We start from the raw sequence: 8,844 nt of genomic DNA, 5'->3' as shown, positions 1-8,844 counted from the left end.
AAGATAAATACATTTTATTAAGACATATGCAAAAAGGAGCACAAAAGACCTATTAAAACCACTTAAAAACATACAACAAAGAGAGAAACTAGGAATGTAATCCTGTCTCTGACCCCTGACTCATGCAAAATATGCAAATAAGGTGACAATGAATAATGACACATATATATATATAAATAATCCTAAATGCCCGCCAGAGCCCCACAATCAAATAACAATGCAAACAAGATGTATAAAGGTTGTCAGCTTTTTCTCTCTTCTGTATTTAGTCGCTCCCTTTCTATAACGCGAGTCCGCTCCCTTTCTCTTAACTTTTTTGCTTTTTTATTTTTTGCATAGTTGTAAATATTATACAATAGAAGTCTCATCTTAGTTTTAGATTTAATAAAATCAGGTATTGGTGCTACATTATCCTATACCAGTTTGACTAATAGAGTTATATGTGCCTTATAACCTGTACTGAGACTTAAAATAGAAACTTCATTGAAAATCATGGCATGGCATTTACTCTCTGAAACACTAGCCTATATTTATAATTTCAAATAGATGTAGCAAACTCTATTCATACTGTTTAGTGTACAGTGATGTATTCTTAATTGCGATGTGTCACCTTGACTCATGTAACCCGTTTTTTTATCTGTTCACCTTCTCTTTCTCACGATCTCCAGTCTCTCCTTCTCTCTACAGATTAATTTATGAATGTCCGTGCAGCTTGTCCCTGTGTTTGCCAGCCCCTTTTGCTGACTGAGCTGTAACCTTTATGTCTCTGGTGTTGGATGTGATTTAGGAAACCTTAAATTAGGGTGCCTTCTAGTCTGGATTTAAATGCTGTAGAACAAGACTCAAAGAGTATTATTTAGCAAGTAAAAACTAGGAATAAAACTTTACAGTGAGGAATGAAATGCACTATACTGAACTATTTAAATGGAACCTGTAATCCATTTCATGTAGGTAGAACCACAAGTCTCTAGGGCAGTTTGCTGTGGCTTCTGCCTGACCCCTGGCCCTGATTGAGAGATCTCTACCTATACCTATATTCAAGGCTGGTGGGGCAGGGAGAGGCCATCAGGGATAAGCCCTGGTTCAGGCAGAATGAAAGTGATTACAGGTTTCTTTTAACAATTGAGTCATATCCATACTCTTGTCCATCAGGTACAATTTTATATTAGGTGGTCCTTTTTATTAAAGAATGGGCAACTAGATAACTAGATAATTTTAGCACTTTCTTACTGTCCCAGTATTATTTTAATTATTGCTTTATATGTCAATGGATGGTTGGTCTTAAAGGGAATGTGTCACCAAATTATATATTTTTCCCTAAAGGTTAAATACATTTGCTTATACGTTATAATTTTTTTTCCAGAAAATATGAAAAATAATTATTAAAGTTTTCTTATATCCCACTGTTGACCAGTAGAGGGAGCTAAAATGAGAATGGGAAGAGAAAGTAACTTGAAACTTGGCTGCTGCAAATTATACCCACCCCTCTCCCTGTTGGTGACCTCACACCTCCCTTCATCTTGTGTCTGTGCAAGAGGAGGGGGAGAAATTCCACAGTACCGCACCATCTTGTTAGTGACTGAATAGTGGTAAAGTACAGCTGCTACAGACTTATGGTATATTCATATTAGAAGAATCTGCTGCAGATTTTCCAGGTAAAAAAAAGCTTCAGCATATTATACCAGTGGATGACATTTTAAAAGATCTATTCCATGATTCACAGTCTAGTATAAACATTTCCCCTACAGTCAGTCTGCAGTAACCCAGTAAGGGACAGACAGAAATTTTCCATCCTGACAATCACCCTTGAACATACCCTAAATGTTCCGACATACATTCATTCCAAAGCATAACTGACAGTCAGACCCATTATAACTCATGGCCCTGTAATGATAACCAGGCCTTGCAGTAACACATGGCTTCCCCAGGCTCCTGAAGGGCACGTGATATGCTTCATAGTGAAACATTTATGATAATTAAGGAACCTGGTAAAGCTGTGTTACAGTTATGTCCGGTAATGACTCATGGCCCTGTAATGATAACAGAGCCTGACAGTCTCACACAGCTTTTCAAGGCTCCTGAATGGCATGTGATCTGCTTAGTACTGACACATTTCTGGCCATTCAGGAGCCCAGTAAAGCTCTGTTTGACAGTCAGACTGTGTAATCATAACAGGGCTATGAGTCATTACAAGGTGTGACTGTCGCACAGAACTTTCCCTGGCTCCTGATCTGCTTAGTACTACCCCTTTAGTACATTACTCAGTGAGGAGGTCGGTGCTGTGCAGGGAGCTGAATGGCAGGTCACAGAGGTGAGCAGGGGGAAGGAGGAGGGAGGGGCTGCAGCTCTACACTTTGTATAAACCTTATTTTCTCCTATCTATGTCTACAGAGTGAGATGAATGGAGTGTGACTGTGTGGTGCCCCTCCCCCATCCACCTCTCTGATGCTCTCTGCACCATTGATAGGTCACTGCTCCTCAGGGACTTGAGAAAGAAAATGGCTGCTGGCTCCCCCTTACATTTTACCTAGCCTTTGCTTTACACATGTGCAGTAAGCAGTCGATGCTTTTCTATGAGACACTTTCCAATGCCCCTGTGCCTGCCATAAAGCAACTGTGTAAGTGTTGTGAAGTGACACTCCAGAAAGAGGCTACAGTATGGCAGCCCCCATACACATTATTAATAAATAACCTTAAAACTACATTGTCTTAAAACTAAATATATACATGAAATGCTTTATCTTGATAGAACAATTTTATTCATTAATATATTAAAATGGGGATACATTACCTTTAGGCTAAGTTTCCACCTGTTTTTTTTTTTTCTGGCAGTTTTTGGAAAACTGTCACTGCAGTTTTTGAGCGAAATCCAGAAGTGTATTCAAAAGGAATAGGACATATAAAGGAAGGACTTACACTCCCATACTCCCATATGGATCCATTTCTGACTTTGGCTCAAAAACTGCAGTGTCAGTATTCCAAAAACCAAAAAAAAAAATCCAAGTGGAAACTTTGCCTTAAGATGGCCATGGTGGTAGCCATTAGAACAAAGGCAAATTCTATTATCAATAGGAAAACTTTAGCTCACCTTTACTGAGTCTGCTGCACCAGAATTTTTGACATTGTATACATCAAAATTGTGTAGCATATAATGAGTTACACATTTATTATTTGTGTCAGCAAATCCATTCCAAAAATGTGCAAGTTAGCTGGTAACATAATATTTCTAAAATAAAGCATAGTCACAAAAGATCCTTTTTGTTTAATGTTTCTTTAAACTAGAATATAAAATATTAAAAAGCATAAATTTGTCACAAAATGGAATGCCGTTTTCTGTTAAAATAAAAAAATATGATGCATTAAAACTATCCAGTAGAAAAGAAAAGAGCGCCTTTAGCTTGGCACTACAACTTCCAGCAGTACAGTCCTTAAGGGGGTACTCTGCCCCTAGACATCTTATCCCCTGTCTAGCTGATAAGATGTCTGATCACAGGGTCTGCCCCCTCAATGCAAGCCTATGGGAGGGTGCGTGATGGCTGCCACGTCCCCTCCCATAGGCTTTCATTGAGGGGGCGGAGAGTGACATCACGAGGGGGTGGGGCTGTGGTGTCACAATACTCCAGCCCCTGTATTGCCCATCATTAGCCACAGAGTATTCTTCGCTCCGTGCAGCTGGTGAACGGGAGGGGGTCTGCAGGAGAGATCGTGGGGGTCTCCAGTGGTGGGGCCCCCGCGATCAGACTTTTTATAAGATGTCTAGGGTCAGAGTACCCATTTAACTCTCTTTGCACGTATATTGGAACAGCAGACAGTGCTAGACAAGGTGATACAGGAACAAAGCTCTTAACAGTGTGGTGCTCAGCTTAAACAGAGTATCCAGCAATATAAATGTAGAACAACCAAGTGGCACTCACCAGAGACGTCTTCAGTTTCCTCTCTGTTATGCCACACGGAGCAGGCATGCTTCCCTAACGCACATCTTTGGTAGTGGAGCACGCCTACTCCGTGTTCTCCATTCCTCAATAGCATAATAAAGATTAAGCTGAAGACATTTCTGGTGAATGTCGCTTGTTTGTTCTACTGTTGTGCTATATATTATGACACTTTAGTACACAGATATGGCCTTCAACATACCCTAAATGAGTTCAAGTGTTTCAGTACATTTATTGACAACAGGTATATATAATCAAACACACAGCCATGTGATTTCCTCAGGGTGAAGCCACACAAGTGGCCGTTTTATTGCAACCAAAATGGAAGAGCCAATGGCCTCAAGATTTTGCTGGTTAATTTTGTGGCAATTGGTTGACTGGTTGACTCATGTATTTCCACTATTAAAGAAACAATGATAGTTCTACGAGTTGTACTCACGTGCTCTGTAATTTTAAACCTGGCATTGTCATATAATGCCACCTTGACATCACTCTGGACAGTTGCACTATGGCACTGCACATAGGGGAGATTTATCAAAACATGTCCAGAGGAAAAGTTGCTGAGTTGCCCATAGCAACCAATCAGATCACTTCTTTCACTTTTGAAAAGGCCTCTGAAAAATGAAAGAAGCAATCTGATTGGTTGCTATGGGCAACTCAGCAATGTTTCCTCTCGACAGATTTTGATAAATCTCCTCCTATATATATATTTGCTAAAACACTTTTATTTATGGATCCGGTAAATCTTAATTGCTTCAAGACCTCCCAACTCAAACCATGTAACTCATCTCTACAGGTCTTTATACAAGAACACAAATTTTGTACAATAATATTCAGCACACTCTAGTGGCTTGAGAACATGCAGCTCCAGATGTATGATCACAGATCTTGTACATATATATATATATATATATATATATATATACATATGTAGGGGAATATGCAAAGCAGCTCATTACATCACCTTTTCAGGTAATGTTCCCTGGTATCAGCTTAGCTCCTGTTAAGGAATATAAAAAGCTGATCGGGATTGCAAATATATGTGATGCAAAAACACTGCAGAATTCTGATTTTTAGATGAAAAAACGTGTAAAAAGTGTTTTATTCCATCAAGGGGCAATAGGCAACGTTTCAGCTGCAAGCATGCAGCTTTTTCAAGCAATTTACAAAGTGCAATAGAGGGGGTATAAATATGGTGGATGTAGTGACATCATTGGTTACATCATAAATTTACATAATTACAATAACAGAGTACACAGTGATCGCACATAATCAAAACAATTAAAAAGTTCAGTGAGCGTGTATTATAATACATATCAGGGCGTACATAATATACAGATAAAAAGCCTGACACAACAAGTGATATACAATGGAAATTAAGAATGCCATAAACTTACAGAGGCAGAGCTTTATGGCAGACCGAGCATAATCCAAGAGCATACGTCGGCGCGGCGTCATCATAAGACGCGCTCAAGCCGGCGAGGCCGGAAGTAAACAAAGACCACAAGGGTCAGCCGGAAACACGCGTCGGCGCATGCGTACAGAGATCTGAAGCGCAGTGCGGACATAATGAATGTTGGCGCGTGCGCATAGATGTCTGAAGCGCAGCGCCGACATATTGGGTAACAGCACAGGATATGTGCGCAGGCGCATGATGTATAGTGAATCAAGAAAGGGCAACAAAGAGGGCAATACTGTGCAATGGGAACATGCCAGGAGTTAATAAATATTCCATAAAGCAGCAAAAAGGGATTAGTAAATTCTCCATTGGGCAACATATGAGATTGGCCAGCATATAAAGATATAATATGGCATAAATAATAATATAAAAGAAGCAGGGGAAGAAAAACAAAGAAGGGTCACAGATGCACAGATCACACATACCAGGGACACAGCAATCTGGAACCCCCTAGGGTGATGTAGCCATCACTTGGATAAACCCAGGTAGCGGCTAACTGGCAGCGCGGCTGAAATACTTGGCCAGGCAAAACAGCCGAGCATACCGATATACCCATAATTGGGGGTGGCACATAATGCCAAAACCAGAAGTGTCACACTCATAGAAACCACTCACATCGACCCGTTGCTAGCGGTAACCACCTGCGAAGTACAAGGCAATATATGAATCAATAAAGCATGCCCACAATAATACAATGGAGTATCATACATAGTACAATACAGTTTTAATGCAAAAAAATCACAGGGAATAATTGCTAAGTATTTTCAATTTTTCACTTTTTCCGGCTGATCCTCAGTCATATACTATAGCCAAAAGTATGGAGCACATGCTCATGACACTAATATGAGCTTCTTGTATAGCCCAGTCAAAAACCACAGGTGTGAATCGGGAGTTGAGGCCCTTTTTGTGGCCATCAGGGCCCTCATACTTTTTATGAGATCGTGGATTAGGACTTTATGAATTTGTGCTCATCCAGCGAAAAGAACATTTGTGAGGTCAAGCACAACAAAAAGGTGTGACTTGCAAGCAGCATCCTAATTCATCCTAACGGTATTTGATGGGTCATATTCTACTATGCTTGATGACATATATTTATATATATATATATATATATATATATATATATATATTCTCTTTTTGTTCTGTTTTTCCTTCATTGCACTGCTAGCGTTAAAGAACCATCTGGAGTATCATGCTGAGTTGTGTTGTCATCAATTAAATAGTGTTTTACATTGTAATGTAACATATATAGAGACACTCCTGATTGTTCTGCCAGGGTGGAATAAGCTTCATATTGAAGTAAATTAATCCTGCAAAATGTCTTACTTGCTGATTTTGTTAATTGTGTAATTATAGGGACTGCAGCTCTTTTCTAATGCAGCTGTTCATGTCACAAGTGTATCAAAGTTTGTGACATATTGGCATGTGTGTTACTCACAGATTGCAAGTAGTCTCTGATTAGTGAGCTGATAATTAAGCGCTAGACAATTTTCTACTCATTTTATTCAACAGTCTTCAAGGTGCTATAGGTTAAACAGAACATCATAAAATCATTACTGAGCTGTTTCAAATTAAATCTCCTCTGAGAGTGGTCATGATAGGGGGCAAAACCCTGGTAATGTGATATGAAGAGGGGGTATTGACTATTATGGAAAGTCAGTGAGGCAACAAATGCACACATACAGCCGCATACACATACTTGCATATATTTGCATTTTTTTTTTTTTACATTTAAGCAAATTAAGCTTAATAATCCTGCTAGAAAAATGTAAGTATACAGTATATGTGTGTGTGGTGTGTGTGTCATATACATATATATATATATATATATATATATATATATATATATAGTGGGGATCAAAAGTTTTGGGCACCCCAGGTAAAAATTTGCATTAATGTGCATAAAGAAGCAAAGAAAAGATGGAAAAATCTTCGAAAGGCATCAAATTACAGATTAGACATTCTTATAATATGTCAACCAAAATTAGATTTTATTTCCATCATTTACACTTTCAAAATAACAGAAAACAAAAACATGGCGTCTGCAAAAGTTTGGGCACCCTGCAGAGTTAATATCTTGTACTGCCCCCTTTGGCAAGTATCACAGCTTGTAAATGCTTTTTGTAGCCAGCCAAGAGACTTTCAATTCTTGTTTGAGGTATCTTTTCCCATTCTTTCTTACAAAAGTCTTCCGGTTATTTGAGATTTCTGGGCTGTCTGTCACGCACTGCTCTTTTTAGATCTATCCATAGATTTTCAATTATGTTGAGGTCAGGAGATTGTGAAGGTCATGGCAAAACCTTCAGTTTATGCCTCTTTATGTAATCCCCCGTGGATTTCGAGGTGTGTTTAGGATCATTATCCATTTGTAGAAGCCATCCTCTCTTTAACTTCAGCTTTTTCACAGATGGCATCAAGTTAGCTTCCAAAATTTGCTGAAATTTTATTGAATTCATTTTTCCTTCTACTCGTGAGATGTTCCCTGTGCCACTGGCTGCAATACAACCCCAAAGCATGATTGATCCACCCCATGCTTAACAGTTGGGCAGAGGTTCTTTTCATTAAATTCTGTTCCCCTTCTTCTCCAAACGTACCTTTTCTTGGTCCACAGCACTTGTTTCTAAAATGCGTCAAGCTTGTCTATATGTTCATTTGCAAAGTTCAAACGCTGATTTTTGTGCTGAGGACGTATAAGAAGTTTTCTTCTGATGACTCTTCCAGGAGGACCATATTTGTACAAGTATCTCTTTATAGTGGAATAGTGTACCATAACTCCAGTGTCTGCCAGTTCTTTCTGGAGAGATTGTGCAGTCAAACTTGGGTTTTGAATTGTTTTTCTCACAATCCTGCAAGCTGTTCTGTCGGATATTTGTCTTGGTCTTCCAGATGAACAGATGAACAGTGAACAGAACCCTGTTTGTCCTTAGTGTAGAGAGCCCTGCTTGTCCCCAGTGCACAGAGCCCTGCCTGTCCTCAGTGTACAGAGCCCTGCTTGTCCTCAGTGCACAGAGCCCTGCTTGTCCTCAGTGCACAGAGCCCTGCTTGTCCTCAGTGCACAGAGCCCTGCTTGTCCTCAGTGTACAGAGCCCTGCTTGTCCTCAGTGTACAGAGCCCTGCTTGTCCTCAGTGTACAGAGCCCTGCGTGTCTTCAGTGTACAGAACCCTGTTTGTCTTTAGTGTAGAGAGCCCTGCTTGTCCCCAGTGCACAGATCCCTGCTTGTTCACTCACACTACCTGTATTTGGTCTCATCACAGAGAAACACAGGCAATAGTTGCATGGACAAAAATATTAAATTTTTTTAACCAATGTATATTACAAATATACATACAATGTTATTGTCTACATTATATAAAAAGTTTTTGCTAATGACAGGAACACTTTAAAATGTTTCAGCTGCCTCTCACCACCATACTAAAACTGTGGAGATATATACACAGTGAAACATCTGTAAA

At 39.5% G+C, this 8,844-nt stretch overlaps 1 protein-coding gene and 1 long non-coding RNA gene across 2 annotated transcripts in view; one reads left to right on the top strand and one right to left on the bottom strand.

The window, feature by feature from the left end:
* Window positions 1-306: 306 nt before the first annotated feature.
* LOC130282468 (uncharacterized) lies at window positions 307-4,438 on the bottom strand. The gene is made up of 3 exons (XR_008846405.1): window positions 4,372-4,438; window positions 3,089-3,226; window positions 307-828 (listed from the first exon to the last, which is right to left on the bottom strand). It is a non-coding gene; the product is annotated as an uncharacterized LOC130282468 (long non-coding RNA).
* Window positions 4,439-4,659: 221 nt separating this feature from the next.
* The window catches only part of CDH23 (cadherin related 23), a 1,135,250-nt gene continuing 1,131,065 nt past the window's right edge, over window positions 4,660-8,844 (top strand). Inside the window, exon 1 of the mRNA XM_056530710.1 lies at window positions 4,660-4,671. The gene's annotated coding sequence lies outside the window, so the exon portion shown is untranslated. The remainder of the gene's footprint in view (window positions 4,672-8,844) is intronic.

The sequence above is a fragment of the Hyla sarda genome, chromosome 7 (genome assembly GCF_029499605.1).
Source record: "Hyla sarda isolate aHylSar1 chromosome 7, aHylSar1.hap1, whole genome shotgun sequence".
In the NCBI taxonomy this organism is placed as follows: Eukaryota; Metazoa; Chordata; class Amphibia; order Anura; family Hylidae; genus Hyla; species Hyla sarda.
This window is presented reverse-complemented; position numbering and strand designations above follow the sequence as displayed.